Raw genomic sequence first — 24,602 nt, 5'->3', positions numbered from 1 at the left:
CTCTTACTTACAAACTATACGAAAACAATGCCAAGAACTGAACCAGAAAGAAATCAGTGATCATGACCTGAGAATGGAAGATGGACTTTACTTTCGAGCTAACCAACTATACATACCTGAAGGTACATCAAGAAAGAGAATATTACATATGTGTCATGACCATAAAGTCGCAGGACATAGAGGAATCAAAACCACCTTGGAACTCATCAATAGACACTTTTGGTGGCCTGGAGTTACACAAGACATCAAGGATTATGTGTCCTCTTGCTCCATCTGCCAGCAATCTAAGGTTCCTAGACATCTGCCCACAGGGCGGTTAGTACAACCTAAACTTCCCACTCAACCATGGGAATGCATATCTACAGATTTTATTGTAGATTTACCACCTTCTTCAAACAATACAACCATCATGGTGTCTATAGATACCTTGACCAAACTAGCACATTTCATTCCCATGAGCCGTTTACCATCAGCAGCTCAAATGGCATCTTGTTTTTTACAAACTATCTTCCGTCTCCATGGACTTCCAAAATCCATCATATCTGACAGAGGTTCACAATATGTTTCCTCCTTCTGGAAGATACTATGCAAAACCTTAGGTATACAAAGAAACCTCACCTCTGGGTATCACCCACAATCCAATGGGCAAACAGAGAGACTAAATCAATCCTTAGAACAGTATCTACGTTGCTTTGTGTCAGCTTCTCAAGACAACTGGAGCCTTCTGCTACCATATGCTGAGTTCGCATATAATAATTCCCTTCACACTGCCATCAAAATGACACCTTTTTTTTGCACATATGGGTTCCATCCATCCAGTTTCCCTACCGTAGCTCCTCGATCCACCAAAATCCCAGCGGTGGATGAGTTAGTCTCCGACATCCAGAAAGGGCATGCCACAGCCCTTGCTACCCTTTCTGAAACCAGAGACAGGGTAAAACAACAAGCTGACAAGAAACGCTCGCAGGAACCCACGTACAAACCTAAAGATCTGGTATGGCTCTCCTCTAAATACCTTCCTAAACACTTGGTACCATCGAAACTCTCACCTAAGTATTTTGGACCATTTCCCGTTATTGAGGCCATCGGAAAGGTAGCATATAGAATCCGTCTACCAGCATCCTGGCACCGGATCCATAATGTTTTTCATGTCTCTCAACTCAAAACACAGATACTGGATAGGTTCAATAGGGGCTTCAATCATACTCCCCCTCCAGTGGACACTCAAGATGGTCCTGAGTACGAAGTAGCAGCAATATGCGACTCCAGATACTATCATGGTCATGGGAAGTTGCAATATCTAATCGATTGAAAAGGCTACAATCCATCAGACAGAACTTGGGAAAACGCTTTATCAGTTCATGCCTCCAGACTGGTAAACAAATTCCATCGATCTCACCCTTGGAAACCTGGTCCAATCACCCCACGGGGAGGGCATACTGTCAGGAATTCAGCTCGACACGCTTGGCGGAAATGGAGAATGAGTCATTCAAGATACCAACAATGGAACTCAAGATGGCGGCTTATCAGCGCTATTACCACACGACAATTACAGTTCTAGTTGTTTCCAACATGGCGACCGCGTCTACCCATTCTATATCTTCCTCTCTATGGTTGGGCCAGACGCGTCGCTTCTGTTCGCTTCACCTCGCTTACGCTGGTGCTTTTCTAACTTTCTGCAATACTTCCTCTGAGGTTTTTCTAAGCCTCTCCTCCTCCCTTATGCGCTCGGCGCACTCTGTCTGAGTTCCGTCTCAACTTATTCTACTTTTCCTTACCTTATTTTTTCCCCGTTTCTCCTCTTACCTTCGTTCCCCGTGCACTCGTGTACGGCTCAATTCTACTCTACTTCCTTCTTCGCTTCCTTACTTTTTCTCCTTGCCTACAACATAGAGCACGACCGGACTTCCTTCTACGTTGCTGCTCGAGTTCCTTTTTCACCGAGCGGAATCCTGAACCGCTCCGTCCACAAGCCTGCTGCACTCGGGCACCCACTACATTGCTGCTCGAACCTTCTTCCCGAGTGGATTCCTGGAATCGTTCATCCTTCAGCCTGCAGGACTTACCATTCTTCCACAGCTACTCGGAAGACACCATCCTCTACGAGACACAATTGGGTTTTCTTCCCCACGAGGGTTTCCCAAGGGTACTGCCCCCGGGGTGCACTGAGTCCAGTTTTCTGGCCTCTGAACACCTTGGGGGGATTACCTATATACTTCAGAGCTTTCTACTCCTCTGCTGTTTCCAGACGTTCGTGAGTACCTAATTGTTACACTAGTGCCTCATTGCCCATCTTCCCGTCTTAAGTAAGATCATCGAGAAAGCGGTAGCCATGCAACCACAGCAACACACCAACACCAACAATCTCCTCCAAACCTACCAATCTGGGTTCATATCCAGATGCAGCATGGAGACGGCAACCATACAGGTGGTTGACAATGCCCTCAACATCCTTGATGATGGACACCCCTGCCTCCTGGTACTACTCAACCTCTTGGCTGCTTTCTACAGAGTAGACCTCAGGCTCTCATGGACACCCTACATTGGTACATGGGGATCAGTGACATTGTCCAACACTGGTTCCAGTCCTACCTTGCCAACCACCAGCAATTTGTTCAGAGGAACTAATTTAGATCGCCAAGGCTACCCATCACCTGTGGAGTCGTGCAGGGTTCTATACTCTCCGCAGTAATCTTCAATCTATGCATGGAACCACTGGGAGCCCTTCAAACCACACACAACATCCACGTCCATCAAAACGGTCTCGGGATTATAGCTCAGGGGCAACGTGCTCGCCTTGGTAGTAAGACAACGCAGAGAAACACAGGTTTGGTCCCCGGTTCCATGCTTAGAAACCTCTGGGTATTAAGCATGTTATAAATAACAAATTACAATTACAATACAATACGCCAACGACACACAGCTTCACCTCAAGATTGACTCCATCAAGGACATCAACAGGCTCAAAACTGCCTCTCACTGATCCAGTCTTGGATATACAGTGCATACTTGAAGCTCAACCCCTCCAAGACCAAATTCCTACTCCTCACCAGCAACACTGGACACCCAGAATTAAAGACCTGGCTTTCAACCGTGAACCCTGAGGGCTTCACACCTGAGCTCAACTCCGGTGCCAAGTGCTTTGGGTTCCATATCAACAAACACCTCTCCTTCAAGACAGACATAGCTAAGAAAACTCAGAAAGCTTAGTAGCAGCTCTCCCTCCTGTGGAAGATCAAGCCGTTCCTCCGTCCAGACAGCTTTAAATCCACTGTTCAAGCACTGGTCTGATCCCAACTGGATGGGCCTTCTGTTTTCCTCCCTAGTGACCCTACTCACAGCTGCATTCCTAATGAAGGGTCTATGCAGACATAACCACTTCACTGGCTCCCACTGCATGCATGAATCGCCTTCAAGCGTTGCTGCATCATCTAAAAGGCAGTCACCCTCAAGTCATCCAGCTACCTTGCAGAGAAACTCACCATCTGTGGCAGACGTCACACTACCAGAAGTCAGGACACGTGCAGACTTGAAATCTGCTGCTGCAAAAAGGAAAGGACCTGTTGGGAGTCATATGAATATGTGGTGCATAGACTATGCCCCTCCGTCACACCTTTGCTACAAAGGTGAAATACATTATTCGCTGAGACTGCCATTCTGCCCTTATCCTCCACAGGTACAGCAGTGCTTGGGTACAATGTGAGTGGAAGATGTCAAATCATTCAAACTAATGTTGTAACAGTAAAGGTGCATGCATTTGACACAAAGCAAACATGCACTCCACATGAATTACACGTATAGTAGGTAAAACATGCATTTAGACAGGAATAATACCAACAAAGCGTCCACAGACATGAAGCGCCCTAACATGACCAGTATATAAGGTGAATGCAACATAAACGGTATGCAAATTTAACTTGGGAACAAATAAACAAGAGTGTAATTGGACAGCCATCTTTTTAAAAATGGAAGCTGCAGCATGTCTCTGAATGAGCACAGGCCTCAAGGTTTCATCGAAAGGCTCAAAAGGTTGAATTCATAAAAACACATATCCTTGCAGAGCTCAGACCATAGCTGGTTGTCAGGAAACCGTATCCACCTAGACTATGAAAAAACTCGGTCCCCAAGCACCAGTTAGAGAGAGAGATAATACACTTGCTGACCGGTTATTGGGGCCACAGGTAGCCAAAGCAGGAACACAGGACACCGGGCAGCTGCAAGGAAAGGATAACAGTAAACCAGTGACAGACAACTTAGCATGTAACAAGGGGTCAGGGCAAGAGGCAATGAACACCTACCTAAATGACAGCTGGAGTGCGCTTGGGAGGGATAAGGACCTCCAACCCCAGTATGCAGCCGCGCAGCCCCAAGGGATGCAGATATACCAGAGGAAAAGGAAGGCGAACCGAGCAGCTGCAGGTTGATGATGGCAAGCAGAACTGTGGAGGAGTCTGCTCAGTGTTCCAGCAGGAAAGGACTGTGAACTGCCTATACACAGAGGGGGCAGAAGGCAGTAAGAAGGTGTTCCAACCTGAGACAAAGTTCAGTGAAGAGTAGCGGTAATCCATCAGACAGTCCGTAGTCAGCAACTAATAGGCAGAGGTAAGGATGAAGACAGTAACAATCCGTGAAGCAGTCCGCGGTCGGCAAGTGGGAATCAGAGGTAAGGATGAAGACAGTAGCAATCCGTGAAGCAGTCCGTGGTCAGCAGTGGTAAGTGACATATCAATCTGGTTGTTGAAGCCAAGAAGACAGGGGCAAAGGCAATCCATGGACAAGAGCGATGATTCAAGGTTCCAAGGTTCCAAAACGCAGAAGTCAAGGTAGCGCGTAACAACTATGAAGCACATCTGACAAGCACTGCACTACTGAACTAACTTCCTTTCAAGCGTGCAGTTGCGTGATCACGTGACCGGAGCTTCACTCGATCACGTGATCGGATCCGCGTCGCTTGACTATTGTGAAGCGCACAGCCGACTGCGTTTCTTTTCCATCATAATCGCAACCTCCAATGCGGCCATAGGCGCCACGAATGTTGGAAATGACGTATCAGCAATCCTCCTGCCAAAGGGGAACCGCAGCGCCGTACAACAAGATGCTGCTGCTGGGTGCGCACATGGGACTACAGGGTAGGTGTACATAAACCAGGGGTGCTGCCAGGGGTAACTGGGTGCATGGGTGAAGGCGTGACAGAACACCCCCCACAAGGTCCCATGACCCTGTGGGCTGGACGGATTATCCCTGTGAAAGTGGGAAATTAAGAGCGGGGAAACGTAAATTAGCAGCAGGTTCCCATGACCTATCCACGGGGCTGAACCCCAACCAGTCCACAAGGTAAAACAGGCGCCCCCTAAAGAGATGGGAACCAAGAATGGCGCTGACTTCAAACTTGTCTGGGGAACCTGACAAGACAGGTGATGGAGGCAAAACAGCTCGGGTGGAGGGCAAAAAAGGTTTCAGAAGGGAGGTATGAAACACAGGGTGGACCCGCCAGGTGACGGGCACAGACAGGCGGTAAACCACAGGATTGATGACCCTAGTGACCTTATAGGGACCCACAAAACGAGGTAGTAACTTCCTGCGCCCAGGGATGTTCAGATGTCTAGTGGATAACCAAACTTTGTCACAAACATGATAAGAAGGGGCCGGAGTGCGATGCTTGTCAGTGGCCCGACACAAAAGAGTTTGTGCTTCACGAAGGTGGGACAAAGTTTGTCCATGGACGGCAGACATGTCCCTGAGACAGGCATCGGCAGCAGGTGTGTTGGAGACAGGGAGATCAGGGAATGGCAGGGTACAGGGATGCTGACCGTACAAAACGTAAAAAGGGAAAAAAAACAGTGGAAGTGTGAGGAGCATTATTGTATGCAAATTCAGCAATATGCAGTACTTGATGCCATGAGTGTTGGAACTGTACTGCTCGAGGGTTTGGTTGACGCGTTCTGTCTCACCATCAGATTCTGGGTGATAAGAGGATGAGAATCGGGCATCGATGCCTGTGAGTTTAGTAAGGGCTCGCCAAAAACGTGAAGTGAATTGTGAACCCCTATCGGAAACCAGGACAGTGGGGAGGCCAAATAGACAAAATATCGAACGAAAGAACAGGTCAGCCAAAGTGGGAGCAGAGGGCACACCAGTACAGGGAATGAAATGGGCCATCTTTGTAAACAAATCCACCGCAACCCATATGGTGTTGTAACCCTGTGTCTTGGATAGGTCTGTTATGAAGTCCATAGAGACCGTATGCCACGGATGGAGTGGGAGGGATAATGGTTGGAGTACACACAGGGGCTTCCCACTATGATTCTTACATTGAGCACAAATGGAACAACCATTGACATAATCACACACATCCTTGCACATAGTAGGCCACCAACACCAACGTTGGAGCAATGCTAGGGTGCGTTTCTGACCGGGGTGTCCGTTAATTGGGGCATCATGTGACCATTCCAAAGCGCGGATGCTGTGTCCTGGTTAGGTAGGTATAGCCTATCATGCATGAATGGTAACCCATCGTGAAGCACTAGATTCCAGTCCTGTATTTGGTCAGGATTATGAGACACCCACTGTTTGATGGTAGTGAGAAGGCATTCTGGAGGGGTACATAAACAGATGACATGTTGCCTACCCAACAGTGTTTCAGGGAAAACCGGAAGGGATTCACCACCAGGTAGGCGGGAGAGGGCATCTGCTTTACCATGGATAACACTGGGGCAGTGACGTATGACAAAGTCGTAGGCGGAAAAAAAACAGATGCCAGCGTACCTGCCGACTGTTGACACATCGGAAGGTAGCCAAGTCCTGTAGTTTACGGTGATCCGTATATACAGTGACCTGATGCTTGGCGCCCAAAAGGTGATGTCGCCACACTTGAAACGCATCTCTGATCGCAAGCAGTTACTTTTCCGTAACGTTATAGTGGGATTCCGTAGGAGTGAACTTGCAGGAATGGAAAGCTACTGGGTGGAGGAGGGCACTGGTGGGACAAGACTGAGACAGAACAGTGCCTAAAGCATAGGAGGAGGCATCGGCCTCTACAACAAAGGGCTGGTCTTCATTAGGGTGCTGGAGTATAGGTGCCGTGGTGAAGGTCATTTTTAGCACAGAAAACACCTCCTGTTGTACGGAGGTCCATAGGAATGGTTTCTTTGGGCTAGTGAGGGCAGTTAGGGGAGCGGCAACGGAAGAGAACCCCGGGATGAAACGCCGATAAAAAGTGGCAAACCCAAGAAAGGACTGAAGCAATTTTACATTAGTGGGGACAGGCCAGTCAAGAACTGCCTTAACTTTGGAGGCATGCATGGACAACCCACCTGATGTAATGTGGAATCCCAGAAAATCCACTTCTGTGGCATGCAAAAGACACTTTTCAGGTTTGGCATATAATGCATGGGCTTCCTGGTGTCTGGCAGTCTCTCTGCCATTGCATTCGTGAGGAGAGGAAAAGGAGGAGCTACACTACAAAACACCCGTCCCCGCCGGAGCGGAGCGTAGCGGAGTGTTTCGAGTATGTTGCCGGGTGTCTGGCAGTCTCTCTGCCATTGCATTCGCGAGGAGAGGGAAAGGAGGAGCTACACTACAAAACACCCGTCCCCGCCGGAGCGGAGCGTAGCGGAGTGTTTCGAGTGTGTTGCCTGGTGTCTGGCAGTCTCTCTGCCATTGCATTCGTGAGGAGAGGAAAAGGAGGAGCTACACTACAAAACACCCGTCCCCGCCAGAGCAGAGCATTGCAGAGTGTTTCGAGTGTGTTGCCTAGTGTCTGGCAGTCTCTCTGCCATTGCATTAGTGAGGAGAGGAAAAGGAGGAGCTACACTACAAAACACTCGTCCCCGCCGGAGCGGAGCGTAGCGGAGTGTTTCGAGTGTGTTGCCTGGTGTTCCCTGGAGGTCCCGTGGGCCCCGTGGTTACGTGGATCCTGTGGTGGCAGAAAGCGGCGCTTGTATCAAGACTTGAATAGGATGCGAACAGGAGTTGCCTGATTCCTTTGATGCCTTTGATGCCAACGACGCCGCCACTCCCATACCCACCCTCCGTTGCAAACAATATAGCCGGGAGGATCACGGTAAGAGCCCGTGCAAGCGTATAGCAAAGCATAGCAAATACTAGTAAACAAGCGCTGTAAGTCGCACCTGGTGCCCGGTACTTGCCTGGCTCACGGAGCCTAGTGATAACAGTATTAACTGTAATGAGGGGGACAATGATTAAAGCAAATACACGTGCACAAGCCAAGCGAGGGCTGACTGCGACGTGCACTTCAATAGGAAACCACGGTGAAGAAATTAGAACTGAAAAACAGCCCTCTGCGGCCCCTGTGGAAGTCACTGCGGTTTGTGAGTGTGACTCCAGGACGGTGTGCGACGCCGCCGTGCAATTACGCTCCAACAAGGAGCTGCTCGATCCTGCGCCTGCACAAGAACAAGCTGGAGTGGCGTGGTTGCGGAGAGAAAGAGATGTGAACAATACCCTCGACACCCTAGATCTGAGGAGCGGCACTGAAAGGGACCAGGATCTGGACCTGGACGAGGAGAGTGAGAAGGAAATTAAGGATGTGTACGAGCCAGAAATCGAGGGGTTAATGGAGAGGTGGAGGAAGCTGAATGGGAAAACACAACTGGGCCCCACAGAGACATACGGCAAAAAATCTAGCCCGATGCCGGGGCAGGGAGAGGAAGTATTGGGATCCGGTGCTCAAGAAAAGATTGGTGAAGCTAAAGATAATCAGAAGGGAGGGAAGAGTGTGGAAGTCTGCGCCGTAACGATACATCAGGCTTGGAATGCGCAGCCTTCTCCAACTACCCCCATCCGTAAGTTGCGACAGGAGGCACTGACCCGTGACTCGGAGCAAGTAATAGCGAGCATTTAAAATCGAGCTGGTCTTTAAAATCATTGGCATGGCTAAAGGTGGCTGAGATGCACAAACCAGAGCCAACTAAAAAAGACAATATGCCCATGATGAGAAAAAGAGGTGATCAAATGAGTAAGTACAAAAGAAAGCATCAACGCGCTGGAGAAAACGGATGAGACTAGTGAGACACTGCAATCCCACGAGGAATGGATAAAAAGCACTATGTTGCCAAATAATGCCCCCCAAAACATGCTAAAACCAGGGGGAAGAAGAAACTCCGTAGGGATAGCTGACCAAGTGATAAAAGATCTAGCAAAGATGAATGCAAGCCTATCGCAAACCCGAAGGATCTCTCAATTTAGTCCAATTGAGGGATGCTCATCACACGCTGAGCCACACCATCTTAAGCACAGGAGCATTCATGAAGTAATGACTCTTGAATCAAACTCTCCAGCGTTTGAATCAAGAAATGAAGAGATTGCAGTGTCTCAAAAGAGAAATCGAAGAAGTGAAAGCTTTGAGAGTGAGGAGGGATGCCTGAATAAACGATTCAAAAGGAAAAAACAAGAGGGTAGTTTGTGATGAAATGAAATAGGCGAGATATGTTCGCCCAAAATGTCTAAACAGTGTACCACCCTAAACTCAACTGTGGAATCAGAAGGTGACGATGGCGAAACAACCATGAGAAAAACAAATTGTCGGAAGTCCAATGAGATACCCTTGAAGGGAGGAACCAACACAGATGACATCTTGCATGGCGTCGAGACAATAATATCGAAGCTAAGCCCTATCTTGATGTCAGCTACAACGATAGCTGTCGCCCCTCTGATGAAGCTCTATGAGAATCTAAATGAGAACTGCAGAGACCAAACAACCCTGATCGCTCTACTAAACTCCAAAATGAATAAATTAGAGACAGATCTCAAGGAAGTGAATTCTGAGATTTTGCCGACGAAAAGAGGGAACGATATTTCATTAACAGCTCTGAAAGAATCGTTAAGAAATAACTCTGAGGACAAGAAACTTCTAGCGGAAGTGGCGAGGCAAGCACTCACGTTACTTCAAAATGAACGAGAAGGAAGGTGTGTCCTAGATAAAAATCGAGCCTCAAAAATTGTGCTAACGAGTATGAACATAGGGAACCCCCAGGAGATACTAGAATCACCAGAGAATCCAGGTCAAGCTAATCAATTGCCCGAGAAAATGAGAGCGGCACACCAAAAGAACTCCCAACGGAATTGCTGTTACGACAAGGAGCTATTAATTAGTTCTGAGGAAAATGATTGTGGAGGGAAGGTCAGCCCGGGCCAGGAAACTACACAGACTAAAAGGACAGGTACAACAAGTGTACCTATAAAATTCACGGAAAAAGAGGTAGAGCTTAGCAAAACCCAAAGTGAACAAGACGCAACTAAAGAGCAAGTTCATCCACCCCCGAATCCACCTGAAGTGTTAAAATCCAACGATAAAAACACAAAGACCGCAAGTAGCAATTCTGTAGCTGATTCACCTAAAAGAAAAGAGGGTGAGTGGTTTGATATATTTGAACATCCGAAAGCTCAACCGGGAGTGAGCAAAGAGAAGAGGCAAAAAACTGACAAATCAAAAACAAATGATTGTAAAAAGAAAACGAAGAATCAACAAGCCCAAAAGAGTAAGAACTTATGGAGCTCAGAAAATTTCTTTAGAAACATCAAAGCCCTGAACATAACAGTGAATAATACTGAGCTACCGACAATAAAGGGGCAAAAAAAGAATGATGAAGCACGAATTGTGGAAGATAAAGCACAAACAGAAATCCAGATCGGGGATAACATGCTTCAGTGTGGGAGCATTATGGAGGTGGACTCTGAAGACATAGAAGGCGACGAAGATGAACTGCTGAATATGTCAATTTACAGCTCGCCTGAGGTTGAGGAAAATAAGGATGACAATAAGGTGGCGAACATAAAAGAAACAGCTAAGGGACGTGAACTCGGCTGTCGCGAGGCTGTGGTGACGACGCCTAAACCATCAGCATCTGAAAATGAAAAAGAAAAAGCAGAGGTATTGTTAAGTAAAAGAGTGATCACCTGGCCTGAAACACCCAAAAAAATTATGCCCAGACCGAAGATAGGTGGGAAAATGGCGGAAGATCCGCCAATCTTTTCAACCCTGGAAGAGAAAAGGTTGAAAAGTATGATGAAGTTGAAAACCAACTCCAAGACCAGGGAAGATACTCAAGATCCTACAAGAGATGATCAGGAGAACACTAAGCTTGATGTAGAGTCTCCGAAAGAGAATTTAAAGAAATCAACACGAGATGAAGGAGCGGCAAGAGTGAATGCAGAAGCGTCCGCTAAGTCACAAAAAACCAATATGTATGTCGACAAGAAAGTCGTAGGAAGGAATCATCAATAGAGACTACTTGTTGAAAAAATTGACGGTAAAAAAAAATGATACCTCATTAAATCGATACACCATTCTACAGAGATTCCAAAAGATACCGGCGTTAAGAGCAATAAAGAGTGATCGGATTGCCCGTGTGGAAATTATTGATGACATGAACCAGAAATGTGTACTCTTACACATAGATGACAAAAAAGATGTCGAACTGATCATGATGAGCGAGAGGCAACTTCTGGAAGTTGGATATCAAGTGTATGAAGTAGACAATTCACTTGGAGACTGTGAAGGTGAAAAAACAAAAGAAATGAAGGTAACAAAAACAAAAGGGAAAACTTTACTGGTAACTAAATCAACTAAAAAAAGTACAAATCATGAGTGCGTGTCTAATGTCAAGTCAAATGACGATGAAAGAGAACTTGAATTAGTATGTCTACCTGAAGAGATAAGAAAGAAGACAATTAAAATAACAGTGGATAATTGTGAAAATCTAGGTGCAGTGGGCGCAAAAGATCTAGAACTAAAAGCCGCTGAGGACGAAAGGAAAAACTGGTCCTGGTTAGCCAAATCACTGAACTCATCAATGAGGAGCTAATGTAATGCTGAAACAGGGCAACTGATGTTAGCCTCGTGGAATACAAGAGGAATTGTACATCTTCTAGGAGCTCCACCTGAAATGACAAGAAAGGCTGATGTAATATGCTTGCAAGAGACATGGGTGACCAATCTACCATGTGTGGACGGGTTTGAAGTAGCAATAAACCCAGCCATAAAACAAAAAAAAGGGTGGCCTATGTCAGGCCAAATGATATTAATCAAAAGAACATGTGGTTTAAGAATCAAGTCAGCATGTAATTTGTCACCTTTCCTTCAGAAGGTCTGTTTAGAACAAACAGAGTCCATAGGGCAGCCGTTGAACCAACTGTATATACTAAATATATACTGGAACCCAACCCAAAAGTCCAATCACAAGCTTGAAGATGACATTATTGAAGCCATAGATTTAATCAGAATGGAAGACTCAAAGGCATCAATCATATTATGTGGGGATTTCAATATGAAATTAATCGAAGAAGACCCACGAAAAACATCGAGGATCAGCTGGGAGAGTCTTAAAAATGAATGCTGGCTAGAAAAAATGGCAAGCAGAAATCTTTCAATGCTGAATGGAGTAACAAGAGGAGATATACCGGCAAAGCCGACCTGGGAAAGAGGAAGCCAGCAGTCCATTATAGACTATATATTTGCATCTGAGAATATACTACACAATACTACAGGCAATAGTCTCTTTCAGAGTCACTAAAGACACTTAAAGTGATCATAATATTATATCAATGGAGTGGAAGTGGAGCAAAGGGGAGGAAAGGGAGCAGTGGAGATGTGGCATATCAGTGGAACCAGGGAGAATTAGATTAAGGATAAAGAAAACAGATATAAAGGTGGTATCTGAATAACTGCAACGATCTCATGAGCACGGGACAACTGAGGCATTGGAGTATCAACAGTTGATTGAAATGTATAGAACCAAGAAAAAGACCTCTCTAAGGAATCAACATTTTTCAAAACATAAGTTTGATCGGGAGGTGGCGAAAAAGAAGAGAGAATTGAGAAAAACTTTAAGGGCGATCGTCGCTATTAAGGGACAATCGAACCAAAACCTGTCAAAAAAAAAAGAAACCAATACAACAATTGGTGCAAAACACACAGAGCTAAGATGGAACAAAGAGAGGCTGAAATAATTATGAAGACGCTAAATCAAAGGAATTTGAGGGGATTTTGGGCCGTAATAAATGACTCAATCAACTCAGAAAAGGCGATAATAACCAACATGGTAACGGAAAGAAAATGGGAGTGTTAATACAAAAATCTATTTAAAAGAAGGAAAGATATAAAAACAACAGAGATCCAAACGAAAGTACCATGGGATTTAAGAATAGACAGAGCGGACATTAAAACTTCAATTCTAAAGAGCAGTGCGTCGAGAGCCGCAGGACCTGACGGCCTGTCTAATGCGGATCTTAAAGAAAATATCGATAAATGCTCAGAATTTTGCTATATTCTATTTCAAGCAATAAGAAAAGAAGGAAAGATACCTACAACTTGGAAATCGGGAATAATCGTTCCAATATTCAAGAAAGGAATACGATCTGAGCCAGCAAACTATCGACCCATAGCCCTTCTTGATGTCATAGGTAAGGTGTTCGCAACCCAGCTCCTCAACCAACTCACAACATGGATTAGTCAAGAAAAGATCTATGACGAGCGTCAGTCCGGGTTTGTGAAAGGAGTGGGCTGCAGCACGAATCTCCTAATATTAAATGTTTTAAAAATAGACGCCATACGAACAGGTCAGAAAATCTACCTGGCTTTCATCGACATGGCAAATGCGTTTGATGGAGTAAACAGGGAAATCCTGTGGCGCAAATGAAAAGAGAGAGGCTGTCATGGAAGTTTAATTGCGGCTCTTAAAGAACTTTATTCAGACACCTGCATTCAAGTAAGGCTAGACAGTGATGGAAATCTGTCTAAATCAATACCCACAGAGAGAGGTGTTGAACAGGGTTGCCCGCTAGGGGCGACCCTGTTCAATTTCTACATTTCGGAGGTTGGAAGTGCCCTGGTGAACATGATTTAATTCCCACCAATCATCAATGGTTTCCAGCTGCACCACATCCTATACGCAGACGATATGGTGATCTTAGATCGTACGCCAATTGGCCTCCAGAGAAAATTGTCAGCTTTAGAGATTTACACAGAAGAACTCGGGCTAGAAATAAATGGTGCTAAATCTGAAATTATGGTCCTGGAGAACAAAAGAGGAGAGAAATCCCACAAGTACAGATCAAGCTGGTTCGTGGGAACAAATAAACTGGAAAAAGTACAATAAACCAGGTACTTGGGTACAACGATTAACTCCAGTATAAATGATGAACCGATGGTGAAAAAAATCTTAAACATTTGCAGACAACTAACCTCACAAGGAAGCGTATTGCAGAAGAAATGTGGGAAATTCACATGCGAGCCAGTGAGAAAATGTTACCAAAATAAAATTACACTGATCCTAATTTATGGGGCAGAGAACATGTTTGGCTGTGACCACAGGATATGGTCCAGGTGCGAAGGATTTTTTTAAAAGAAAATTCTCCAAATACCCCAAAGTACGCCAACTGCTTGTGTCCTATATGAAGTAGGAATTTCCACCCTGAATGCAAGGATTATATGGAATAAGCAACTGCTCTATAGGAAAACTTATGAAGAAGCGAACCTACCACCATTCAAAATCCTGATGGGAAATGAGACAGGGAAAGAACATCGGCCCTAAGAGACTGGAAATATCAATGTAGTCAGATCCTAAAACAACTGGGGACAGATGAGCTAAAACTATGGAACAATCCAGAGTATGTAAAAAGAAAATTGCTTGATCTCGACTGGATCAAAATTGGGGAGAGAAGAGCTTCTCAAAAATCCATGCTAAACCAGCCAGAAGAAGCAAAAAAACGGAATACACCCCAGAAATATCTGGTTCTATCTCCATGTAAGCGCCTTAGAAGATACTATTTTAAGTTCCATCTGAATATCTTAGAAACAAAAGAAATTCTGAGGAACAGGCGTGTCATTCCGAGGGGAAATGTCCTATGCCGATTCTGTGTGAAGGAAGAAGAAAATTTAAAACATCTCATCCTAAATTGTTATGAACTAAATGGCCAACGTGAAAACTGCCTGGGGAAGGTGATGACAAACTACCGGATGCTTTCTGTAGAGGAATGGTGGAAACAACTACACTTGACTGAAAGTAACTCAGTGTGGATTGCGTTGACGAAATTCCTAGTGCAAATACAGAACTGTTTAGAATTGAGTCCAGTGGTCATGAAAATAGCGTCCTATATGGAGGCAAGTGAGGAGAACAAATTTGCAGATGAGACCAGCAATTAAGAATAAAGAAAGGAGTGTCACCAATGAGATCTAACACATGATAGTATTTAAGAAGTTGACCAAAATAATGCTAGAGAGGAAAACATGTAAAGACGAAAGATGCATTGTTTTGTATGTGTTTTAATAAAAAAGTTTTCAAAAGTTTGTACAAACTAAATGAAAATAAAAAAAATATATATATATATATGTATAATGTATGGGCTTTGAGTCGAGCAAGGACCTCCAGGACGTGTGTTATGTGTTCCTGTAGAGAGGAGGAGAACACCAGTATGGCGTCTAAATAGACGATGACAAATGCATCAAGGATGTCGTGAAACACGACGTCCATGAACCTCTGGAAGGTTGCAGGGGCATTACATAAGCCAAATGGCATCACTGTATACTCATATAGGCCATGTCAGGTGCAGAACGCAGTTTTCTACTCATCACCCCTTTGTACACGAACCAAATTGTAGGTACCCCGGATATCAAGCTTCGTAGAAACCGTGGCATTGGTCAACCGGTCCAGAAGAGGGTTGATGAGCGGAATGGGATACCGGTTTTTAAGTCAATTGATGAGGCTGTCTATAGTCCACACAGGGACGGAGGTCTCCCTCTTTCTTTGGTACGAAAAAGATAGGACTGGCCGCAGGTGAACGTGACGGCCTAATGTGTCCAATACGGAGGGCATGTTGGATGTATTCTCTCAGGGCCTGATCTTCGGAGGGGGACAACGAATATATTCGACTGGTCGGGACAACTACACCCAGGACCAGGTCAATGGGGCAGTCATATGGATGATGAGGCAGAAGGTGTTCAGCACGCCCCTTGTCAACGACCTCTAAGTACTTATGGTATTCCGTGGGAATGCTGGACACAATGGCCCCTACGACATGACCTGGAGGATCGGAATCCATGAGCTGGGATTCATCTACATCTAAGGTCAAACGAGCCAAGGCACCCAGAACCAGGGATGGAGATGACATGTTGTCTGAGGATGTGAGACAGTGCTCCTGGCAGTGGGAAGACTCAAAGAACACCTGCCCATTGGACCAATCAATCGAGGGATTGTTGGTACAAAGCCAAGGGATGCCCAATATCATGCCAAACTGGGGCGTAGTAATGAGATCGAAAGACACTGTTTCGCTATGTGTGTCCTGAATGAGTAGGGTTAACAGAGCTGTCTGTTGCATGATGGGGCCTGACCCAAGAGTGGAACCGTCTACCGCCTGCATGAGTTCAGGTTGTTTCTTATTCTGCAGGGGCAGATTCAAGGATGCTGCTACTGTGATGTCTACATAGTTACCAGTATCCCCTGAGTCAATAACCAACTGTACAATGTGTTTATTGTCATCTGGGGACAAGAGGAGAGCAGAGATCATGATGGGTTTTGGGATACTGAGAGGAGGTCCAGGCGCTTGCCATAGGCCCGTCCGTGCCCCTGAATCTAGGGACGAGCCTTCTGGAAATCCTGCAGCTTGGGGCACGGATGTCTTGGGCACTCCCTAACATAGTGTCCATTCAAACCACAGTAAAAGCAAGCGTTGGAGTTCCTGCGTCTCTCTCTTTCTGTGACTGTGATTGGACTTCGAATTCCCCCAATCTGCATCGGTTCACTGGAGGTGTACATAAGCCAGGGGGGCTGCCAGGAGTAACTGGGTGCATGGGGGAAGGCATGACACTGGTAACTCAAGTCAAGGTTACAGTGAAATAAGGGAGCATTTGTATGGCTGAATGAAGGCACGAGATAGCAATTCCCAAGATGCATGCAGTATACTCCCAGATTAGATATAGTGTTAGAAGAGCACAACCAGTCTTTGATGGTCAGGCGCAGTAGAGAAGAAAGCAAAACACCTCTTTGAAGCATAACCCAATAATGTCCCTAGTGGAAAGAGAAAACACAACAAATGCATTAATATTAGCTAAAACCAAAACACATAGGAAGTAATTCAATTGCATACAGTCTCATAGCACAGAGAACACTGGCCATTCATTAGAAGTGAGCATCTATAGGACACCTGCCGTACTCCCTAAATGCACACATGGACACAAGACACCACAGACGGCCAACTACAAAGGCAATGCCTGGTCTCATGGCCTAAGAATGGAATGAGGGATGGTAACTTTTTCAATTGGAAGATGAACAATCCATGAGCATCTTGCCCCCTACTCTATGTCTGGCTCTTATCTTGACGACCTGCCAAATGTCCAAGGTAGGTTTGCAGAGAGCCATCCTATCAGAATCCCTGTTGTCATGCCACCCATGAAGTATTATGCCAACCACATGTTGTTGAAGTGATGCATTTCACCCATTATCAATATAGAGGTGGTTCCAGGTGGAGCCATCAGATACTCATAACCTAATGCAATGTTTAACACCTATGAAATCTATATGTATTCAAACCCACTAACCCATTGCCATTCCACCTAGCTTATGTAAACTGATATTATGGTATGATGTCATTCATGATGAGTTTTGAATGCTTAAACTATTGTTTTTGATTAACATGTTGAAAGAGACAGAATTTGAATGTGTGTATGCTGTCCCGCCTTTGTTTTAATGATAATAATAATACTTTATTTAATGTGATTCAGTTTACATCAATAAACTTTACACATAATCTAAAATGTAAACATGTACTTTTGAAAATAAAAGAAACAAATACCTAAATGATGAATAACTTAAAACAGCATACTAAACAATGTAAACCGCTAATCAACCAAGCTAAACAGTGTCGACCTCAATACAATATAACAAAATAACATTTATCGTAACAAATCAGATACCCACGGCAAAAATAGCCTAAAAATGTTGGCATATAAAATGTAAAAAATGATGGTCATGGAGATACATACTCCATAGACCCACCCAAATTATTCTTCCGTCTTATTTGTATAACAAGTCTTACAACTAGATAAGCACAGAAAGTAAGAGTGAGGAAACGCTATACAACTGTGCAGATCAACGGCTCGTCAGGACACCAAGCATCACCCATTAATGTGCTGAATGTAAATCCATGTAAATATGAACAGGCATATATTCAACCGCATGGCACTTGGCAGATCAGAACCATAATATATCCCTACATGGGATAAACATGTGGCTATAAGATTTTACATTACATATTGTTTTCTGGATACTATTCAAATCTTAATACCCAGAGTCTCTTCTATCCTTAGCCAGATGTTATAAAAGGTCGTTAGAGTCTGCAGGCTCTCAGAATTGATGCAGTGGTGCCAAAAAATTAGGTCACTGATTGTGCCTAGGTCATGGGTAAACCGCCCAATATGGCGGTGGATTACATCTATCAAGCCACTACATTGGGTTAGTACATTTCTAGCTGTCTCTAATTCGTTATCAGCTTTACATACCTTACAAATCCGTTGGTCCCTAGGAATTTGTTCTCTTCTACCCGTGACCATCAGAGTCGGGAGCTGGTCCATCCAGAGTAGTAGTATAAAACGTTGTAACCTTTTAGAGGGTCAGAGGTTAAGATAAGTCTGAGGTTTCATGAAGTTATAAAGCCTGTATTGTACAAACTGGTAACTTTTCAGTGAGTGGAGGGCAACATTTTCTAACCAGTCCCACATATCAACACGCTTAATGATAATAAAGTTGGGGTTTGCTGTGCACTTTGTCTACTCCATCATTGAGACTATTCTGGATTGACTACGATTCCTCTGGGCCTATCTGGGATTTTGGGTCCACCTTAACAGACCAGAAATCAAGCCTTCTCTGACTGTACCTCAAGACTATGGAATATCTTACCTGTCAGCAAGAGACTCACCTCACACTCCTACAAATTGGAAAAGAACTCAAGACCCACCTCTTCAAGGAGTCTCTCCTTCTCAACACCTAGGACATTACGTCACCCCCACATGCCTCCTGACTCCCGAGATGCCATCCGACCCTCTCCTCCCTGCCACCCTGTACAGCTGTACCCCTCCTCTGTGCCACTCCATATCCTACCCCCACAGTATATCTGTTCTTTTAATACCGTTAAAAAGCACTCCATATTCCATATTGTTGTATACCTCTGTAAAGTGCTAGGACCATGCTCAATAAATATAATAATAATAATAATTATTATTATAAGTAACGGTTAGCTGTCCAGTGGGCCCCACAGAATGTGCTGCCTGGCTTTGCCCTGTCCCCAGTTTGGACCTGTGGCACAAGTGACTGAGGAGCTGCCAAGTGGACTGCTGTTCCATTGGGCGGCAGAGTGCATCTCAGGATCCAGAGCGTTGATGCCACGGATAACAGCTGAAAAGGGCTTCACTGCATTCATTTTTTTTTTTTTACTTTGTATTGTTCTTGGTTAAACATAACCTTTAAGGGGGGGTGCTGTTGCGCACATCTAAGATGGCCACCTAGTCCCAGAGCTCCGGCTCGTATTAATCCTATTCAGAAACTATCCTCCTTCATGACCTCCCACGGATCAAGAAAAACGCAGCGATCAGTGGCAAATAACTGCGGGCGACTGCTGTGCAAATTTGGGGCTGCTACGACGGACCGTTCTGAGGTTCTGCCGTCTGGAAGATCCTGCGGTCTGGGGCTGAGACGCGGGCCGCCTACGGGATCCGGACCATCACTCCTTGGAGCCGCTGGGGGAGGGGCCGGGCTGAGCTGAGAGGCCTGCGCTCTTGCTGGCCCCCGAGGAGAAGGCGGAGCGCTGCTGCCTCCGAACTGCCGGAGCACCGAGATCCTGAAGGACACGGCTGGGAACGGGGTCACCGGCCCGTGTGCGGAGACACCTCATCAGCGGTGACTCGCGGCTTCGTGCGCTGGGGCGCGGCAGCTGCGGGGGGCCCTTTGGCGGCGGTTGAGGTCGAGGTGAGCCTCATCCCGCGGAACACGCAGCACGGCTCGGCCTTCGGTCCTGCTGTGTGACCACCTTCGGCGGCCCTGACGAACCGGGGGTCGCCATCCACTAGTCGATCGACGTCGTGGGAGGTATCCGGTTTCTCCTTGGGCCTTGTCCATCACGTATCTGGCGGTGAGGATGACGAGCTAGATAACACGCACGGAAGGTGAATACCACTTAAAGGGTCAGCTAAGGAAACAACACTTTTGCCATATACGGCCCCCCTTGGGCAGTGACTTTTCTGGCAGAGAGGGAAGGCAGTTGGGGCTGCCGAGCAGGGTCATGTGTGGCTGTATACCGGACAAGGGAGGCGCCCGCACGGTCGCTGCTGCATCCCCTGATTGCTGCCTTGCTCCATAGTGATGCCCTCCGGCTGGGCGGTCTGCTGTGTGTGGCCAATCTTGGTGGCCTATGTGAGGGGGCGCTGTCTGGCCTTTGAGAACCGGTCTCCCACCCGTGCACGCAGCCCCTCTTCCCTGGACCACTGTAATCGCACCCCTTGAATTTGAACACTGGCATATACTGCTCATTTCTTGACTGCACCTGACACGGTTCACCCCCCTTGACCGTTCTATGTGCGCTGGTGTTGCCATCCATGGGTGCTCTGTGACCGGGTGCGAGCCCAGTATAAGCCCTATATAGAGTTCCAACAAACAAATCGTTACAAGAACACTGGAGGACGTGGGAGGACACAGGCCACTCGTCTCTGCATATGGGCCGCCACGAGCAGAAAGGGGCGCGCTCCAAGAAAACGGGCCCAATGGACTCCTTTACCAGTTCCCAGCCCGGGAGTCCTCAGCACCTCCGTCACAGCAAACGGATAGTCAACCGGACTTACCGATGGATGAAAGGGTAGACTGGCTAATGGCAATGGTTCAGAACGGCTTCCTGGCGGTGAAAACTAAATTGGACGACATTGGGGCAACAATTAGCTCCTTGAAGGCGAGGGTAGACAAAGAAAGCACGCGTATCACTGAGGCCGAGAGAAGGATTGGTGTCAATGAAGGCTCGATATTGCAACATGGCCGCAATATAGCCCAGCTGAAGGGCGACCTCCGGAAAACCCTTGACAAGTGCGAAGACCTGGAATCCCGTTCCAGGAGGAACAACATTCGCCTGGTTGGGGTGGATGAAACCTTTGGTAGGGGATCCATGGAAAGCCAGGTGGAAGTTCTTTTGAAAGATCTCCTAGGCCCGGACTCCTTCTCAGACCACTTCCTAGTAGAACGTGCTCATCGTTCCTTGGCACCCCCGCCTAGACCTGGGGCACCGCCCCGCACAATAATTGCCCATCTCCTCAACTATAGGGACAGAGACGCTATCCTGCGAATATCCAGGGAGAAGGGCACCCTGCATTACGAAAACAATAGGATACATATATACCCGGATTTCTCCACTAATGTCCATTCATTGAGAAGATCTTATGAACCTGTTAAGAGGCAGCTGAGACTCCGCCAGGTCCCATACTCACTCGTCTACCCAGCGAAAATGAGGATCCAGCATGAGGGCCGGGCTCATTTCTTTGAAACTCCTTCTGAAGCCATGCTGTACGTCGAGGCCTCCATCCCTCTGCCGGCTCGGGATAGAGCCGGGAACCAGAATCTACCGCCTAATGATGCAGTAGAACCCGATGACCCCGCTGGTTGACTCCATGCCGTGCTCGCTGCACAGACACATAGCTTTAAATTGAGGGCAATGGGGCGGCCATGATTGCTATTACTTGTTGAAGTAGAGCCGTGTATGCCCTCTAGGACAGCGGCCACGTGAGTGCAGTTCATACCCCCAGGAGTGCTTCCAGGTTATGGCTCAAGGGATACATCATCTTGTTGGGGTTGATGATGCGGGTGGGGGTTGGGGGTTGAATTGGGTTATGGCCCTGCCAGGTGATTGGCCGGGCTTGTTGGGGGAGTTAATGTTCCAAGCCATTATAATGTTAAAATCAGAGAGCGAGATTGCAACAGGACGTCCATACCTCTTACGACAGGGGCAGGGCTGTGGACAGATGTGTATACTAAGATAAAACTATGACAGAGGCCAATAGGGGCTCAAGTATAAAACTCTTCTCCTGGAATATTCGGGCGTTAAATAACCTGATCAAAGCGAGGAAGATCACAGCATATATTACTCGTCACAACCCTGACATCCTTTTTTTACAAGAGACACATGCACTTGGGCCGGTCAATACTAAATTTCTGCCGAGGTGGGGTCTGCGCAGGTACTGTACAGAATATTCAGCACAATCCAGAGGGGTGTTGACTCTTATACACCCCAAGCTGTGTTTTAAATATCACTCGAGCAAAATAGACCCGCTTGGCAGATCTGCACTGGTGTGGGGGGAATTAGCGGGGGTCCAAACAATCCTGATTAATACATATGGACCAAATTTGGATGACCCTCAGTTTTATTGTACAATATTGGATATGCTTTCTGCATCTGGGGAGACACAAATGCTTTGGGGTGGTGACTTCAACATGATACTTGATCAATCGCTAGATCGGTCCTCTACCACCCCTAGAACCCCCTCTAGAGCCGCACTGGTGGTAAACAATTAATTGCACAAATGGGCATGATAGACACATGGCGTGCATTACATCCAAACGAGAGGAAATATACTTTCTACTCGTTGGTGCACGATTCCCATTCGCGCATCGACTACTGGATTATTAGCCAATCCCTAGCCGGAGCGGTCTCTAGCTGTGATATACACCCCCGAACCCTCTCTGACCATTCGCCGGTGACGCTCGACATCAACCTTTGTGATGTCTCCCCCCCGGCGAGGAGAAGGAGAATGCCCTCTGCAATCCTAAGAGACCCCAATATCTGTGAATCACTACATACAGAGATTGCGGAATTTCTAGAACTAAACGAGGGCTCGGTCACCACCTATGCCACCCTTTGGGATTCATTTAAGGCCTGGGTCCGGGGAGCTATCCTGGGTAAATCCACTGGTATGTTGAAATCGATGTGAAGGGAACTTGGCATAACTGAGGCTAAAATAGACTTGTTACAAACTGAATACAGCGACACACAAGATAAGGAAACACTATTGCAAATTCATACTACTCTAGCAGAGTTCCACAAGCTAGCCCATAGAGAAGTCCTTTACATGGCCGCTCCGGCCAAAGCCCGACGTTATGGAGAGAGTAATAAGGCCAGAAAATTCCTGGCCAATATGCTCAAAACCGATAGGCAGCATAACCCGATCCCGAGTATACAAACTCCAGCCGGGGTAATGGTTAATAGAGACCAAGACATCAACTCCGCTTTTACTGAGTTCTACTCCTCCCTCTACTCCAACCATGATAAAAAGAACAAAGAGGATACGGTCTGTTACCTAGACAATCTGGACCTTCCTACATTCACACCTGAGACTCGCAATGTCTTAGACAGACCAATTACTGTGGAGGAGATCATAGAAGCCATTAAATCATTATCGTGTGGCCGTTCCCCTGGTTCTGATGGCTTGCCTGCGGAATTATATAAAGAGTTCTGTAGCGAACTAGCTCCACTATTGTTAAAAGTGTGGGAAGAGGCAATGAGCCTCGGGGTCCTCCCGGAATCGATGCATGAAGCAATCATTACTGTCCTGCTGAAGCCCCAGAGGCCGGCACACGACATGGCATCCTATAGGTCCTTGTCCTTGATCAACACTGATGCAAACATTTTCGCGAAGGTATTGGCCACTAGACTCTTGCCATACATGTCGATCCTTGTCCACCCCGACCAGGCGGGCTTCATACCGGCCCGATCCAGGGCCCTTAATCTGAGACGCCTATTCAACGTAATGGCACAGATAGATCCAGATGCCAAGGCAGCCGTGGTCGCACTAGATGCCGAGAAGGCTTTCGATTCTGTCTCCTGGTCATACCTCTTCTTGGTGCTGGAGAGGTTTGGTCTCGGCCAGTACTATGTTAACTGCGTATGGCTACTATATACACAGCCGACCGCTAAGGTCTTAACCAACACTACTCTCTCCCCATCATTCCTCCTACATAGGGGAACCAGACAGGGATGTCCATTTTCACCAATACTTTTCGCACTTACCATTGAACCTATGGCGGAATTCATACGTCAGAACCACTCACACAGAGGGTTTAGAATGACCGGCCCCCCGCAGATCATATCGTTATATGCAGACGACACCCTGCTGTATGTTTGGGACCCAATAGAAAATGTACAACACATTATGTTAGACATACATGAGTTTTCGGAATACTCCGGATACAGAATCAATGTACCAAAATCTGAAATATTTCCCCTTACCAACGGGACGGGAGACCTAACTGAAATAGAAGGGTTCAGGCCCGCTCCTTCTAAAGTACGGTACCTGGGGGTCATGGTGGCCAAAGACGAACAACTGTTATATACGCATAATCATGGGGAATTGTTGTCAACCCTTTTGACCAAATTCCAGCTATGGGCAAACCTTCCACTATCCCTCTATGGTAGAGTTGCGTTACTTAAGATGGTGGTCCTCCCCAAACTCCTTTATTACTTTAATAATATCCCAATTTGGCCCGGTAGGCCCTTTTTCTCGAAACTCAAATCACTCGCCTCCTCGTTTATCTGGAACGGGAAGACAGCCAGGATGAGCT

The sequence above is a fragment of the Ambystoma mexicanum genome, chromosome 5q (assembly GCF_040938575.1).
Source record: "Ambystoma mexicanum isolate Mex_15411 chromosome 5q, UKY_AmexF1_1, whole genome shotgun sequence".
In the NCBI taxonomy this organism is placed as follows: Eukaryota; Metazoa; Chordata; class Amphibia; order Caudata; family Ambystomatidae; genus Ambystoma; species Ambystoma mexicanum.
Note: the sequence above shows the minus strand (reverse complement) of the source record.